We start from the raw sequence: 18,856 nt of genomic DNA, 5'->3' as shown, positions 1-18,856 counted from the left end.
ACCAAAACGTTTTTATTGATATAAATCAGATTTTTATGATATTGGGTGATTATCTTTGCCAAAATTAAAGATAAATTCATATTAGTTAGATAATTATTTCCTTATATGATTAGATTGAATTATTTGAACTATTTGATGAATTATCTTGCAAGAATTTGGACTAGGTCAAATTACATAACCACCAATTAATTGTTAATTGACTTATTTGAATTTTGTGAACTAGAATATTCTTGACAAAGTTTGGAAAAGTTTCAAATTAATCCCTTTAGGTTTTATAGTTTAAATTTGAACTTAAAAGTTTTGTTTTTGAAATTTAAATAAGTTAAACCCTAATGTTTTGAAATGTTTCAAAACATGCCCTCAAGTTTTGGAATTTAAAAGTTGATTAAAAGTTTAATTTAGAAATGTTAAATTCTAAAACCCTAGTATTGTTTTGAAAAGTTGAAATCACACCCTTATGGTTTTATTAATTAATTAAGGTGTATAGTTAAAAGAGATTTAATAAATCCATAAAGTTTTGGTTCACATTTAGTTAAATTAAAAGTATAATTTATTAAATTAGACCACCTAGTATTTTAAAAGTGTAAAATACACCCTATACTATATGTAACATTAAAAGTCTAGTATTATATATGTATGAGTAAACAACTAGTCTTACCGTTAGTAGGCCTCATTCACGAAGCTAGTCTATAAGGGGTGTTTAAGGAAATTGCCTGTAAAATGGCGATTGAATGGGTATCCACTCTTACCCACCGCACATCGAATAGGTGACTGTAACATTGGGGGCACCATGTATGTTTGCATGGTTATTCACACCCTGTTTTGTGATCCTCGGCATCCCAGTCACAAATCGAGGGGCATATCAAGATTTAAACATGCCATTGAAAAGTTCAATGAATATCAAAAGATCTAGGAATTTTCAATAGATTTAAAACTTATATTTCTTTTTCGTTTTTCATGGTGGAAATTGGTAAATCGTCATTTGCCTACCTTCAAATATTCTGCAACTGGATTACGGCATCCCTCTTCTAGGTTGTAGAGTATTGTGTTGGATCCTAGCCTCGATGTTTCATTTGGGTGTCGCATCGGGGATTCTAATAAACTTAACTTGAATTTTCTCCCGTTTTGTAGATGTCAAAGTATGACAACTATGGTCTTCCCAAATCCCATGGAACAAGCCTTCCAGATGAAGATGATGTTCCATGATATGTTCGAGGAACAAGAGATCATGCTTCACTTCCTCCACCTCCTCCAATTATTCTCCCTAACCCACAAGTCCGAAGGCTTGAAAAGTTCAAGCTCACTCAAGCCCTTTTGGCAAGTAAACATGGAAAACTTGTGTGTGTACACGTCTTAGAGATAAAGTCACACATTGATAGGTTAAGGATGTTGGGTGTCGAGACTTCAGGTAAGTTGGCTATTGACTGGGTTCTTCAGTCGCTTCCTGAATCATATAGTGAGTTCGTTAGAAAGTACTATATGACGGATCATGACGTGGCCCTCATTGAGTTGACCTATATGCTTATAGCTGCTGAATCAGCAACGATTTGGCGAGCTGGTCGAGCAAATTTTTCTGGTAAATCAAACTCCCAAAATTCAATGGATATTGAAAATGGTGACATTGGAGATCCAAAAAAGGTAAATTCTGATATAGTTCCTTGTTCCATTCCAAAAGAGTCCACTTGCTTCTATTGCCAAGAGAAGCGGCATTGGAGACGAAGTTGCCCTATTTACCTAAGAGATCTAAGAGATAGGAGAGTCAAAACGTATGGCTCTACTTTAGGTAAAATCCATTAACTAACTCTTTTAAGCTCCTATTCTAGATTCTTGATAAATGATGTGATAAGATTACATTTTGATGTTTTGTAGGATCAAAGAAAAGAAAGGAAGCTTAAGCGAAGAAGTGAGCTGAATCTAATCGTGAAGAAATGGATTTCAATCGCATTGCTTGAAGATTAGATTCTTAAGCTACTACTTGGAGTTAGAATAGATTGCTTAGTAATATGTAACAACATAGTTTTTCAGTTGAATTGCATTGTAAGGACAAATTTTTCCGCAATAAAATAAATTTTATATTATTTATTTATCCTTGCAATGGCGTGTATGAAAAATTGATGTTTGTAAGTTTCTATTATTAGCAACAATGGATTTGATTCTTAATTATGTTATTTGTGAAAGGTCAAGAATTTACCAAATAGGGGAAGTTTCTCATCGCCCAAGTTTCAATTGGACAGAAACTTGGAATCATACAACTTGGTTGCATGATGAATGAGAAATTTCATATTTGGAAATTAGACTAATTCGTTGACAAAGTGTCGAGTGAAGGACTAGGAGATCGAGTACACAAGGTTGTGTGTTGATCAAGTCCACCACAAGAGTAACAAAGATATTCGTCTTGATTTACTATGGTTAAGTAAATATGATTATACTTATGAGATTAAGTGTAATTCTCAGTTGATTGAAAGAGTTTCAATAAATAGCAAATCGAATAAAGAAGAATCAAGTAGGCAGAAAGATAAAAGTTTCTCTATTCTAAGAAGAAGGGAGAGTACCTTTTATTACGTTTTATGATAGGTCTTAATGATTAAGAACCATATCTCAATTGATCCTCTAAGTGAGTCTTAGTACAATTGTATGTCTAAGAAGAGAAATCAAAAAAATTGAAGAAATGGTTAAATCAAGAAGTCAATCATACTTCGTTCCAAAAACAAGTCTCAGATTTAAGATTGTGAATTGAGTGAAAAGTCTCAAGAAGGTTTATAAAATTCATCAAATGTGGAATTTGGAAAAGGTTTTCTTATTCTTGCACATTTGAAATTGGAAAGTTGTGATGTCTTGGATAAGACAAAGACCAACTAGGACCAATTTTGTGAAATGTTTTGTCTTGATTTAGACACACACTAACTCTTGGATATTTGTTTATCAAGAAATGTTCTTGATAAGAGACTCTAATATGTCAAGAGGTCAGTGGGAGTCTGAAGATCTTGAAAGGATTCAAGAATTAATCAAGAGTAAACACTAGCGCACGACTTGAGGTTTGTAACCTATCGTGTTGACATAATTTTGAATCTGTGCCATTCCGGTTTAAGTTGACTATGCAATGTGAGTTCTATGAGTTCTCATGTGGATTGCATAGAGTCAAGACGCCCTAATCAATGGAAAGTACACTGATAAGAAGGGGTAATCTTATTAAAAACTTGGAAGACATGGTGGGCACCCGTGTTGCCATGAGGCAAGAAATCAAAATTAAGTAAGTTCAATCCATAAAAGTTGAATTTTGTTTTGATAAATTCACATGGATAAGAAAACATGCACCTTAAAATCTAAGTGTCATAAGATTTCTCTCCGTTCGTGAAGAAATGCTTTCACTAAGAGAGATTTTAAGAAGATAGTGATTGTGAAAATTATATTCTCGAATTCGATTATGGCAACGGTATCCCTTTCCATAATTCGAATTGCAAGATTTGGCAATTAGTCTGAATTGTTTAAACATACATATGAGCTATCTAATGCAAAGGTGTATAAGTTTAAGAAGCTTAGATAAAGGATTATCAAAGCATTAGGTATTAGAAATATGAACTTCAGAACTTCAATAAGTATTGTTTTCTGGAAGTTCAGTTGTTTTCTAAAACATGTCAAAGCTAGTGGGAGCATAAGTGTTATGCTTGTATGATAATAATAATCATGATAGTGGGAGCAAAAATGTTGTGCTGGTATGATTATTAAGGTAAGTAATGCAAGTTAGTAATATTAATTATAGAAAACAAGAATACTTTGCAAAGTCATAAGGGTTGAAAAGTTGTTTGGCTATAATTAAGGGAGAGAATATTATGCTTCATTTCAAATCTAGAGGCTTAGATTGTGGAATTTTAATAAATTTAGTCAAGGATACATAGTGTGTTCTCAATTTCGATTATGATTATGGCATCCATCTTCATAGTTCGAATTAGGAGAACGTGACACATAAAATTTTATGGAAGAAGCTTGAGAAAGTATCATATCTTTATGTAAGACATTATGCATCGTGTCCCATACACTTCCGGTATAGGATCGATTGCAAATACTATAATATTTGACCATTCTAAAATTTTCCAAATGTCTAGCGCATTAAGAGGGAAAAAGGACTAGAATCGGTTTTGACTAAATTAATTAAACAACTATCAAAGGACGATCCAAAGTTTGCTGAAGATTGGTTGCTTGTGAGTAGTTGGAAGTATGGTATTAGATGGACCATATCGACATTATGAATAGATGAGATTCTATAAAGAATGAGTTGTCATATGGCAAATATGGAAATGTTTCCATATTGGGAGTTGGATATTGAGAATCTATGTCTAGATTAGAAACTCTTATGCAAGAAGGATGTTCAAAGGAATGTACTTTGAGTGAGAGACATCATATCTATAGAATTGTTTATGATAGAGATTCGCCAAATATTGATGATTTTGAGCTATGACTTTACGAAAGGAGAACGAAACATTTCCTTATAAGGGGTGTGGATACCTTACCTATCACAATGTGCTTCACATACGTGAGGGAAGTAGATCCCATAAGAACTCTACAGTTAAGCGTGCCTTGGAGAGAGAAATTCTAGTATGGTGATCCCGTGGGAAATTTTCACGTCAAGTGCCCAAAGTGGACAATATTGTGATACATGCCAGAGGGGGATGTTACAAATGGTATCAGAGCTAGGGCACGGGTCGATGTGTTCGACAGTGATGTATAACCCTATAATAAGGGGTTAAGGTGGGTTTCACTTCATCCCACATCGACTTGGAAGGAGAACGAAACATTCCCTTATAAGGGGTGTGGATACCTTCCCTATCACAACGCGTTTTAAAGCCGTGAGGGCAGCTGTGACATCCCAAAATTTGAGGCCAAAAATTTCGTTTCTTTAATTAAGTGATTTATAAATTGTTTATCAAAACATAGCCAAGATCATGTCAACACATAAAACCATACTATCACGTTTCAAACCAAATCATCTTGAAGTAACAAAATATCATAGTACAATCCCAGAAAACTCCAAGCGGAAATCATGTGTGTGTGATGTGCTGCTACACCACCGGCTCCTTCTCCTTAGACGAAGAACTACCTGAAACAAGAAACTAAAACTGTAAGCACAAATCTTAGTAAGTTCCCTGATCATACCACATACGATATAATCACATAACATATATATTGCAGGGCAATTCTGGGGCGTCCGTCCTACCCATGTCAAGCCATTATGGGGTGCTGACCTATCCCTATAAAGCCATTATGGGGTGTTGACCTACCCATGTCAAGCCATTATGGGATGCTGACCTACCCATGTCAAGCCATTCTGGGGAGCTGACCTACCCTCCGGTCTATCTCAACCGTACACGGGGAATATTTCACTCCTACTACTAACACATACTATCATATCATAATCATGTTCTCAGACATATCTGGGGTGTCCGACCTACCCATTGGTCCTAGCGACCGAATTGTGGACTAGTCCCCCTTCTAATAATACTATCTCACATACATAGCAACTAGCAAACAAGCATACTCACATATCTAGCAATCTAGCATATTCACATATGCAACAATAACAGACTAGACAATTACCACAAAGATAATCATCCCAACTAACAATTACTAGTGGGCAGGCCTTGGTGCCTTAGATCCACTTCTGCTGCAAGGTAACTCACATCGATGTCATGTAGTGTCTGAACTATCCTCGGCCTGAAGGTCAGATCTCCTCGACTCCCCAACCCCTACACGACAACCCCCAAGTCTTCAAACAGAACATACAACCCTAACCCGGGTCAATACCAAAACCAGGCAAAGTCAACACCCAGTTGACCTGACTCGCCGAGCTGGTCTACTAACTCGTCGAGTATATACTCCATTAACCCGATCCAACCCCGAACTCACTTATCGAGTCTAGCAAGAACTCTATGGGTTCTCCTTCATTCAAACCATCGGGACCATCTTCATCCGACTCGCTGAGTTGTATGAACAACTCGTCGAGCCCATCCTCAAAGATTGGAAGATTGCCTTGGACTCGCCAAGTCTGTTCTAGCACTCGTCGAGTCCCATGACTCCCAGGTCCAAGGCAAACCCCCCTATCAGGCTGAGCGTTCCTTTCACTCAACTAAAACCATTCCAGAAGACGTTTTTTTGGGGAAAAAGCGTCTCGACTCGCCGAGTCACCTAAGTGAATCGCCGAGTCCCTCCTTGTCGCATACTATACGGTCGATTTTAGTGGGACTTAACACACCAAAACCATAGATATGGCCTCTTAATGTCCATTTTACATGTAAAGTTCCAAACATGATACGCATGCAAGGGGTCTTTGGCCCAAAAGCCATAAAATATGGCCTCCAAGGTGCATGGGGTGTTCATGGCAACAAAATATGCACCTTTATGCCAGAAACCCCTAATAGATCTGGATCAAAAGCATACACTAACTTCCAACACTAAATCCCGAATACAACCTCTCTAGGGCTTAGAAAGATGAAGGAAAACGGCCCAAAATCAAGATCTATATACAAAGGTTCAACTTCATACATCCAATAAGCTGAAAATGAGCTCCAAACTCCAGATCTTCTTGTTTCCCCTTGGCCTCACAAGCTCCTTTCCTCTTCTCAAGTTTCACAATCCACCAAAAAGAACCAAAATGGACTTAGAACACACAAAAACGACTAGGGTTTCGATAAGATGTCTTCTGAGAGTATATGGGACGATGGAGGCTGAGATAAGGTGTTTAAATATAGTGCAAACTCTCAATTTACGGTTTTATCCAAACAACACCTACTCACTGAGTCAGTCTTCCAACTCGTCAAGTAGGTCACTTAAATTGTCCGCGGATCTCGACTCTACTCGACAAGTTGGGCCTCCAACTCGTCGAGTTCTAGAGAAAACACAAGAAATGCTTGAATAATATGTATACTAGGTATCAAGTGTTACAAATCTCCCCGACTTATCTTAGACTTTGTCCTCGAAGTCTGCTACTCGATCCAAAATGTAACATCTGGATTCCTAGGTACATTATTATTCATTTATTTTGGAGATTCTGGAGGGACTCGGCGAGTTGACGCTTAGACCTGCCAAGTAGGATCGCGAAATCTATCCGGGTTAATGATCGGACTCAGCGAGTCGACTAGTGGACTAGGCGAGTCCGTGCTGTTTAATGAAACCCTAATTCCCGGGGTTTGGGACCTATTTAAAGGGGCTTATAGCCACCATTTGCGGCTACCAGACCCCTGAGTGAAACCCTAAGAGATCTAGAGTGTTTGTGAGGAAGAAGAGGCCATTTTTGATCCTTGTGTGGGTGTTTTTGCAAGAAGAAGGTGGCCAAGTCAAGAGGGAACTGAAGAGGGTGCTATTTTGAGGATTTCAGAGTCTAAGGACTTCATATTGAGGTATATATTCGATCCTTCTTCAGTTTTGGTGTTAATCTTTGAGAGTTAGGGTTTCTAGCCACTTTAGAGTATGGATTGTGGAGCAATTGGTCCCTTCTTGTGTTGATACTTTGGATCTGAATCTAAAGAGGTCCAGAGACCTTAATTCCTTGATCTTTATGGGTGTCATTGGGAGTTATGAGCTTGGGGTGGCATTTTGAGGCCATTTCTTCAAATAGAGCCATTAGGTCTTTGCATGGGCATCAAGATCCATAATTTACGTGTTTATATTGCTTAAGGAGGCCAGATCTATGGGTTAGAGGAACGGATCTGACCTCAGGAGGTTATTTGAGTTTGAGCATGGCATGAACTCGCCGAGTCCAAGAACAGACTCGGTGAGTAGGATAGTTTTCCCCCATGAATCACACAGTTGGTGACTCGCTGAGTTGGGGAAGTGACTCGGTGAGTCATTAGGGATTTTGAGGACTTGAGTTCATGACTGAACTCGCCGAGTCACAATTGTGCACTCGGCGAGTCTAGTCAAAGGGTTGACCGTTGACTTTTGTTGACTTTTAGGGTATAGTCAACAATTGGCCATGTGAACTGTTTGAAGGGTAAAATTGTCTTTTAGCCTTCTTAGAGGACGAGTGAGGATTTAGTCTAGCCTAGAGATGCCATTATTAATTGAGATGATCGTTTATGTGTTTAGGAAGAGGCTAGATCAGTGTTACGCGAGCGAGATATTACCGAGACATCCGAGGTGAGTCTTCTCACTATACTTTACCTTGAGTGGTACTTAGAGTATGTGACAGAGCTATTGTATGTTATTTATGTGATTTGTTGCACTGCATTATTTCTATGTGATTTATGTCGTGTGTATATCAGAGTATGTCAGTGTTAGAACCGGAAGGTTCATAGAGCCAGGACCAGAGGGTCCACAGAGTTAGGGCCCAAGGGCCCATAGAGTTATAGCTTCGAGTGGCTATTTATGTGTTATATGTGGTATTTTGGGGAACTCACTAAGCTTCGTGCTTATAGTGTTTGGGCCACGTCGTGCCTACGTCGTGGACATTTGTCAGCAAAGACTTAATGGATTAAGTTGCTTTGCTACAATCCCAACAGCTCAAACTTCCAAATCTGAACCTCCTCATGGTCTTGATGGGTAAAGTTTCTGTAACGACCCAAAAATACAATCTAAAAATTTCCTTTTAAAACATTACTTAAAACATGATTGTCAAACCATAAATAAAATCATAACATAAATCAGAGTGTTAATTCCAAAACATATTTTCATTATCAGAGTAAAACATCCCAGGCTGACTAATCAATGGTGTGTGCCATGCGATCACCACGAGCTCTTCCCTCTACTATCGGAAGTACCAGAAATCAAAATTGAAAACCATAAGCATGAAGCTTAGTGAGTTCCCCCAACCTACCACATACCACACAAAACTACATACTGCAAATACTTTTGCCCGCTACAACAGGCCCTGCCTGGCTTCGAGCCCCGCTCAGTGTACAGATCTGTTTCTCTTAGGCCCCGCTTGTGTCTGGGCATCGCCTGCTAACATATACTAACATATAAACATACCACAACACATAAACAAAACATACACTACTTAATTATGTTCTAGGGCCTCGCCTATCTTGGGCCTCGCCCTTGTCCTGCTACTGATGAGTCATAGAACCCTATCCACACTCCTTCTGATAGTAAGATATGGGCCCAGCCCACACTCACTCCCTTCCTAACTTGGGCCTCACCCCTGCTCTGCTGCTAATGAGATATGGAACGCTGTCTATACACTGATATTGGTGAGATACATGACCTCGCCCACATTCACCTCCCTGCCAGGCACATACATGTATCACATAGAAAACAAGTATAAATTATCATATAACCCATTCCTTGGGCACCCACCCACTATCATTGGACCTTGGTCCTAAACACTATACTAGCATACTGTGCCTAGGGCTAACCCCCGGGTCTTCCTACATAAAACTACATGGGCCGGCATTATGGGCGTAGACCCATCCACACAAAGGGAAACTCACCTTGCACTGCTGAAGCTCTGACAGATACTCTTCTGACTACTACCTGACAACTCCCCAAACGATGCTCGAATAGCTCCCCGAGGTTCAATATCAATACAAAATTTAGTCCCAAACTGACCCTCAGAAGTCAAGCTAAGTCAACTCTAGTCAAAGGCAAAGTCCTGGTCAAAGTCAACGTTCCAGATTGACCCTACTCGCCGAGTCAGCCTATTGACTTGTCGAGTTCATAGCTCAGAAATCCCATTAGTCGCGACTTGACTCGTCGAGTCACCCCGTCGACTCATCGAGTCTCCAACCTCCGAGTCCTAGTCCTGGTCCTGACCAACTTATTGAGTCACTACCTTAACTCACTCACTCGACTCGCATCCAGAAGACGTTAGGGTTTCGACCCGACTCACCGAGTCGAAGGACAGACTCGTTGAGTTCATCCTCAACACTTCTATTCTGACGATTTTAGTCTAAACCATTGCTTTCCAACCATAAATCTGGGCTCCTGGGGCTAGCTTCTCATGCAAAGCTACTAACTTTATGTGCATGCAAAGAGTTATGAAGCTAACACATCAAATGCAAGCAAAATGGAGGTCTAAGACATAGAATGGAGTCATGGGTTGAAAAAACTAACAACTCTGGGCTTCTAGAACCCAAAAATACTTAGATCTGAAGTCTTCTTCATCCTCAAAGGCACAATACTCGGATTGGCCTTGGAAATGGCCCAAAAGTGACAAAATACAAACTAAGGAGAGAATCTAGATGCAAAACAGCCAAGGTATGAGCTTCATACCTTCCAATGATCTGAAATAGCACACTAACTCTGGATCTACTGCCCCTTCTTCCTTTCTTCCTCCTAGCTTCAAATCACCCAAAATCACACAATTATGTCAAGGATACTTCAATGGAGGCTTAGGGTTTCGAGAGTAGGTGAGGAGGTTGTTGGAGGCTGGGTTAGAGGCCTAAAATGTTCTTCAAATAGGGTGTTGGAACCTGAAATTAGGGTTTCCCAATCCAGACCAGACTCGCCGAGTCAGCCTCCAGACTCACCGAGTCAGTCATTAAATCCTCGACACGGAACCCACTCCGACTCGTCGAGTTCACCTATTGGCTCGACGAGTTGACCCCTTTGACTTAGGGTTTTTCCTTTCCTTTCTTGGTCTTCTGGATTCCGGGTTTTACAACTCTCCCCCACTTAAACTAGACTTCTTCCTCGAAGTCTGCTACGGCCAGCTACCATGCAATCAGTTCTCGACACTCCTGTCCGAAGAACACCTCTCATACCGACCATATTCATTGGCCTTCCGCCCGCTTCTTCCACAAAATAATCCCTGAAGATAAGAACCCCAAGAACACTCTAATTACCATCAATCCTGAAAACACAGGTCCTACCCAACCGATCAACTAACTGCCCCATACAAAATCTCTTATCAATACTGCTCCCGACTAAAAATCCTACTGTCTCTTATCCGCCTTCAGGATGAACCGAGACCACCCCAGTCCCAACTAATCTACAATCATTTGGGTCACCGGACTCCCACCGGTTACTGAACCTAATCTCAAACGCTTCATCGCTTCCAACGACTCCTGAAGGAAACTTCCGCTATCTACTATTGTTCTAATTACCTTGCCACTCTGGCTCTAAAAAATCTAGGGTACTCCATCCCTTTTCCTAACCGCAAGGTCTCACATACAGGCCTCGCCCATGGGTCTCACCCAACTATACCTTGAAGCGGACCCTCCCAAGGTCTCACCTCTCTAGGGCCCTATAGACCAACTCCTTACAAATTTTCTATGAACTATCCTTTCCTGATTCCCATCATGCTAACTAGGAAATATAGGCCTTGCCCAAATTCCGCTAACTAGGAGATACAGACCCTCACCCTCACTCCTCTGACTTAGGAGATACGGGCCCTCGCCCACACTCCTCTACTAGGTACTACCAAATGTTGTGACAACCCGCAGTCTCACTACACTCCCCAGGCTACCTCTACTACTAAATACCAATCTGAAGGCATCCCATGTCAGTCGCTTTCACTATCTACGTCCTAACTCACTCGAACCCTGCTGACAATCCTCCCACCTGGTTTTCCCCAAACCAGATATCTGCAATTGCAAAAATGCGAACTCCACATTGAGAAGTTTCCCAAACTCCCAACTCGCACAGCCACTTGAGCCATCTGCCTTCTTAATGAGGATGCAAACTCATCCTGAATCCACGCTCCCTTTTGCTCCTGAATCTCTGGGAGAACTCTCCCCCTCTTCGATTCAACTTGATCCTTATATTCTATTACTTGGATAGGATTTCCAACCCTCCCAACCATCCAATAACTAACCAGCTGATAACCCAATACTCACCGCCGCTAATGATCCACAACTCTATAGTATCAATTCTAATCCACCCTTGAAGATTAATAGAATACTTCCAGAATCCCAATCACACCCTTGCTACAATGATTGCATCCTGAGAACCTGCTCTAAAGGGAAACCTTCGAACTACTACTCTAACTTTCCAGGGTATGCAGATGGCATTTAATTCGAACACAAACAGGAATAACTCATATACAAGTACTCATCAAAATGCAGTACCATAATAATATAATCATGAATAAAATTTAATCAGGAGAGTAAAAGATACACACCTACCACATCCGGTGTTGGTCGCGGCTCCACTGTAGTTAGCTGAAATACCCTGCCTCCTACCGCAGGCGCCTCTGCTCGACCCTGTCGGCCGTCTGTAATCCTCAACGTCGGAGGGGCATGTGCTATCACCCATCCTGCTGAAAGCAAACTCGGACACTGGGCCTTCTTGTGGCCCCACTGACTATAGTGAAAACATATCAAGTTTGATCCCTAGGTAGTGGTTGTAGTACAATCTTTGCTAAAATGACCAGTTCGAACGCAATTGAAGCAGCCAGAATCACCACCACTACCACTCCTGCACGCACCCTCATGCGTCCTGCCACACCTGCCACAACGACTACGGCCTCGAACATCCCCCGATCTCCCATCTGGCCCCTTGGCATGCTTACCGGAACCTGTGGCTACCTGACCCTCATTTGGCTTTCTCTTCCTCTCTGTCTCCAAATCAATCACCCTTTCTCTGGATCGAGCAATCATATCCTCCAGCATCTTGCAGCTGGACCTACTCACAAACTGCCTGATGTCACTCCTCAGTATCTCGTGATATCGAGCTTTCTTCATATCCTTGTCCGCCACATACTGCGGGACCAGAAGAGCCCTCTCCCAGAACTTGGCGGTGATTTCCGCCACAGTCTCAGTCGTCTGCTGAAGGTCCTGAAACTCCCGTGCCAACTACTTCACTTCAACAGCTGGTGCAAACTCAGACCAGAACCTAGCCTAGAAATCACTCCATTTCATTTCATCCAACGTGACATCATCCCCTATGGCATGACCAACCTCCTCCCACTAATCCCGCACTCTGTCCTTCAGAAGTCAGGAGGTGAGTCTTACCTTGTCCCCCTTGGGACACCGGCTCGTACGGAAAGTGTTGGCAACATCGGCCAACCACCTACTGCTAGTAATGCGATCCCTAGCCCCATGATAATCTGGTGCTCCACAGGCTCTGAACTCTCGAAAAGTCAAGGTACGCGCCCCTACCAAAGTCAGCATCTCAGTGCGAAAAGCTCCTAGCTTCTCATCCGGAAGCTCCAAAATACCCTCCTTGACCGAACCGAAGATCACAGAAGTCTGATCTAGAATATTGCGTGTAACCTCAACTGAAACAAACTCCCTCATTGACTCCTAGAGCTGCTCGGCTCCTGAACCCGAGCCTGATCCCTCTCCGGCGCCTGATCCGCCCACTAGTCTCTCACGCAATGTCACCATGCTGAAACATATCACAATAACTATTAGAATACTCATCACTGCTGAGGGATAATAGACACACACACACACACAATACAAGTGTCCCGGTCTCATCTCGGCCTTTCCCAAATCGAGTACAAATTCTATGCTTTCAGTAGTACGGGCCCATACTACCTTCCACATATATCCGTACTTTCCTCAAGAACTGCCTCGACTCCACCAAGTCACTAATACTGCCACCGATCTCTACTACTCTGATCCTAGGCTTACTCTAGGGAAATCTCTGACTCAACCCAGTCCTCAGCTGCTGAAGGCCTCCTTGTAATTCCAATTAGCCATCACCTGAATACTATCACATGTGATGAGGCTCAGATAATCCTTCGAGTAAGAGACTCGTCCCCACAACGGTTAGACTCAAACGAGAGCTGCGCAATGGGGCCAAATCTAGCACTTTGAGATTATTCAACCCTGATCACATGTGACGTGACGTATTCACATAATGGCTAACTCCCATCACTCAGAGTCCCACAAAGCACAAATCAAGCAACATTCGGACATAGGAACTACTCAAGCAAATCTATTCTCATAACGAGGAACTGTACTAGCATACAATGCTAAGCTCATACTATTAGGCATAACCTGAACATGCTATCCTACTACTGTCTACTCAATACTAGCATGCAATTCTCATAATGTTGAAACACATATAACAGGCACATAAGGCATCATTCCTAGATCCTTAGTCCTATTCTAGCATTTTATTCTACTGAAACTGAAAATGATAATCTTAACATAAACTTGTATGGGTAATTCGGGAGTACTTACTTGACCTCAGCTGATTGCATGCACCACACCCTTTTTCTCTTTTCAAAGCTCTATTCTTTCTAAATTTCTTTTTGCTTTTTCTAAAACTCTTTTCTTTCCTCTAAACTCCTTTTATAAAATGATTTTCCTTTTGAAAATTTCCATACTCAGACACACCTGAAAGTATATCTAAATCCCTCAAACCAAGGCTCTGATACCACCTTGTAACGACCCAAAAATACAGTCTAAAAATTTCCTTTTAAAAGATTACTTAAAACATGATTGTCAAACCATAAATAAAATCATAACATAAATCAGAGTGTTAATTCCAAATAATATTTTCATTATCAGAGTAAAACAGCTCAGGCTGACTAATCAATGGTGTGTGCCATGCGATCACCCCGAGATCTTCCCTCCGCTACCGGAAGTACCTGAAACCAAAACGGAAAATCGTAAGCACGAAGCATAGTGAGTTCCCCCAACCTACCACATACCACACAAAACTGCATACTGCAAATACCGGGCCTCTCCCTCTACCTTGGGCCTCGCATGCTACAACAGGGCCCGCCTGGCTTCAAGCCCCGCTCGATGTACAGATCTGTGTCTCTTAGGCCCTGCCTATCTCTGGGCCCCGACCGCTAACATATACTAACACATAAACATACCACAACACATAAACTAAACATACACTACTGAATTATGTTCTAAGGCCTCGCCTATCTTGGGCCTCACCCTTGTCCTGCTACTGATGAGTCATGGAACCCCGTCCACACTCCTTCTGATAGTGAGATACGGGCCCAGCGCCGACTCACTCCCTTCCTAACTTGGGCCTCACCCCTGCTCTACTGCTAATGAGATATGGAACACCATCTATACTCTGATATTGGTGAGATACATGACCTCGCCCACACTCACCTCCCTACCAGGCACATACATGTATCACACAGACAACAAGTATAAACTATCATATAACCCATTCCTTGGGCACCCGCCCGATATCATTGGACCTTGGTCCTGAATACTATACTAGCATACTGTGCCTAGGGCTAACCCCTGGGTCTTCCTTCTCATAACTACATGAGCCAGCATTGTGGCCGTAGACCTAACCATACAAAAAGAAACTCACCTTGCACTGCTGAAGCTCTGACTGATACTCTTCTAACTAGTATCTGACAATTCGCCAAACGCTGCTCCAATAGCTACCAGAGCTTCAATATCAATATAACATTTAGTTCCAAACTGACCCTCACAAGTCAAGCTAAGTCAACTATGGTCAAAGGAAAAGTCCTGGTCAAAGTCAACCTTCCAGATTGACCCTACTCGCCAAGTTAGCCTATTGACTCGTCGAGTTCATAGCTCAGAAATCCCATAAGTCGCGACTTGACTCACCGAGTCACCCCGTTGACTCGTCGAGTCTCCAACCTCCGAGTCCTAGTCCTGGTCCTGACCAACTTATTGAGTCACTGCCTTAAATCACTCACTCGACTCGCATCCAGAAAATGTTAGGGTTTCGACCCGACTCACCGAGTCGAAGGACAGACTCGTTGAGTTCATCCTCAACACTTCCATTCTGACGATTTCAGTCTAAACTATTGCTTTCCAACCATAAATCTGGGCTCCTGGGGCTAGCTTCTCATGTAAAGTTGCTAACTTTATGTGCATGCAAACAGTTATGAAGCTAACACATCAAATCCAAGCAAAAATGGAGGTCTAAGACATAGAATGGAGTCATGGGTGGAAAAAACTAACAACTCTGGGCTTCTACAGCCCAAAAATACTTAGATCTGAAGTCTTCTTCATCCTCAAAGGCATAATACTCGGATTGGCCTTGGAAATGGCCCAAAAGTGACAAAATACAAACTAAGGAGAGAATCTAGATGCAAAACAGCCAAGGTATGAGCTTCATACCTTCCAATGATCTGAAATAGCACACTAACTCTGGATCTACTGCCCCTTCTTGAATCACCAAAGGTTCCTTTCTTCCTCCTTGTAACGCCCAAAAATTTCAAAACAATTTTTCATTTAAAAATAATCGTTTAATTCTTAAAAACACTTTACTTGAAATCTCATTCATAATTGAATTACAAAACATAACTCCATTTCCACTTGCATAATAAACCAGGGTCCTCAAAACATGACTCTTTCTCTGGTGTGTACAATCGAGCCGGTGCCGTCCCGTGATCCTGAGAGAAACCTGAAACACATAACACAAAACACTGTAAGCACGAAGCTTAGTGAGTTCCCCAAAATACCGCATACAACACATGCGCCGCTCGAGGCTACAGTACGACCCTCCGGTCGGTGTGTCTCAGCGGGACCCTCCAGTCCCGTAGCTCGTTGGACCCTCTGGTCCGGTCATAGCTCATTGGGCCCTCTGGCCCGGTCTGAATCGTTGGACCCTCCGGTCCGGTCTATAAACTCCGCATAGCATAAATCACAAAGACATAATGCATAGCATGTCACATACAATAGGATAACATAATACTCAATGTAAGCACATACGACCTTCCGGTCACACAATACTACCACTCAAGGTAACGTAGAGTGAGAAGACTCACCTCGTGGAAAGTCAAAGATCTCGCATACTCGATATCTCCAAATCCCAATGACGACTCTACCTCTCCTAATCATAAAAATATCATTTAATAATCAAAGACTTCCACAACTAAAACTTTACCCCTTATCATCATCCCTCAGAGGGTAAAAGACCATTTTACCCTTCCTTGACCCAAAGTCTCCATGTTGACCAAAACCCTAAAAGTCAACAAAAGTCAACCATGTGAGTACGCAGGGCGTACTGATTGACGTACGCGGGGCGTACATCGCCAGCCTATGGATCGGTGTCTCCACCCAGTACGCTACGCATACTGGGAGTTACGCCCGGCGTAACCATCAGATTCTAACATACTTCATTTCTAGTCTTAATCGGTTAAGCCATTACTCTAACTTCTAGATCTGACTCTGTTTATGCATCTAAACACATAAAGTCGAGACCTTTAAGGCTCCAACACTTCTTAACATCATTCTATTCCAACTCAAGGACCTAGATCTCATGCATGGTGCAACATTCACGTCCAAGATGTCATTTTTATGAGTCTACAACTCCAAAGGACCAGAAGTATGATGGATCTAAGCTTATGGAGACCATTTGCACAAAAAGTCTCCACCTTTGGGACTAAAACCCTAGAAAATGGTACTTGAAGCATATAACATGAACCAAGTGACAAGATCCGAACTTTTTACCTGATAATGAAGCTTCAACCCTTGCAAAGCTTAGATCTACACTTGAACACCACTTCTAGCCTTCCCAATGAGTTCTTCTTCTCCTTTGCTACCTTGGAATGGCACCCCCAAGTTTAGAATACTCACAAAATGGCTTAAGAACGAATGCACACTCTCTTTAGGGTTTCTCTCTGAGGGATGGTGGCTGAGAAGTCCAGCCACACATTCCTTTTATAGCCCTCCAAAGGAATTAGGGTTTTTAGGTCTGGACCGGTTACGCCCAGCGTAACCTTGGGTACGCCCAGCGTACCTGAGGGTGAACATGTCCAAATAAGGCGCGCGAGTACGCGCAGCATACACCTTGTACGCCCAGCGTACTCGCCTATCCCGAAAAACCCTAAAATGACAACATAACCAAGATGAATACCTGGATTTCGGGCTATTACACTCCTAGCTTCAAATTACCCAAAATCACACAATTATGGCAAGGATACTTCAATGGAGGCTTTGGGTTTCGAGAGTAGGTGAGGAGGGTGTTGGAGGCTGGGTTGGAGGCCTGAAATGTTCCTTAAATAGGGTGCTGGAACCTGAAATTAGGGTTTCCCAATCTAGACCGGACTGGCTGAGTCAGCCTCCAGACTCGCCGAGTCGGTCATTAAATCCTCGACACAGAACCCGCTCCAAATCGTCGAGTTCACCCATGGAATCGGCGAGTTGACCCCTTTGACTTAGGGATTTTCCTTTCCTTTCTTGGTCTTCCGGATTCCGGGTGCTACAGTTTCCAACTTTATCCATTAAGACATCTTATTTTGACAATATCTCAACTTCTAAGCTCCTAATGAGAACACCAAGCCATATGTATACTAAAAAAGACATGAAAACAAACTTTCCAACCAACCCTAATGATGCGTAAATAATATGCACTAGTTAATCCTACTAATGTGACTAATTATTCCCTTAAGGCAGTGTACCTTCTTGAAGATATTATAGCACACTAGACAAGTATCGAGCACAGGGAACAGTGGTTTAGCTCATTTTTATCTACTAATAAATAATTACTAATAAAATTGAAAAGGGTTTTTCTCTAGTTTTGCAAGACTAGAAACTTAATTTACCAAACTAAGTAACTATCAACTAATTAATCAAACACTATATCTAAATCAAAGAAAACAAATATGATTTAACCAAGGTAAATATGAGACTTTCGTTTAGCTTCGGATTTATTTGTTATTATGGTTGATTTATGAAAGTACAATGGATTTTAGTTTCATTAGTTACCGATTCCTAAGATGATCAAATTAGTGTTCACTAACTTAATCCTTTAGCAAACTAGCTTATTTATACAGTGATCAAGCGGACAAACTAACAAGTTTACTAGTGTTCGGTTCGAGTTAATTAGACTTATAATAGATTGATCAATTTAGTTTATTGATTCAATTCAATATATGATTTGTCGTCATCTATTAGCTCCTATACCTTTTTATCCAGTTTTCTACATAACCCTAGGTTTTGTTTAAAACTCTAGTCCTACAATTTTGCAATTCATAAGATCATAAGATTCAAATTCAACTAAGGAAGATGGTCATACTAAC

This window comes from Lactuca serriola, chromosome 2 (genome assembly GCF_051521515.1).
Source record: "Lactuca serriola cultivar US96UC23 chromosome 2, Lser_US96UC23_V15, whole genome shotgun sequence".
Classification (NCBI taxonomy): domain Eukaryota; kingdom Viridiplantae; phylum Streptophyta; class Magnoliopsida; order Asterales; family Asteraceae; genus Lactuca; species Lactuca serriola.
Note: the sequence above shows the minus strand (reverse complement) of the source record.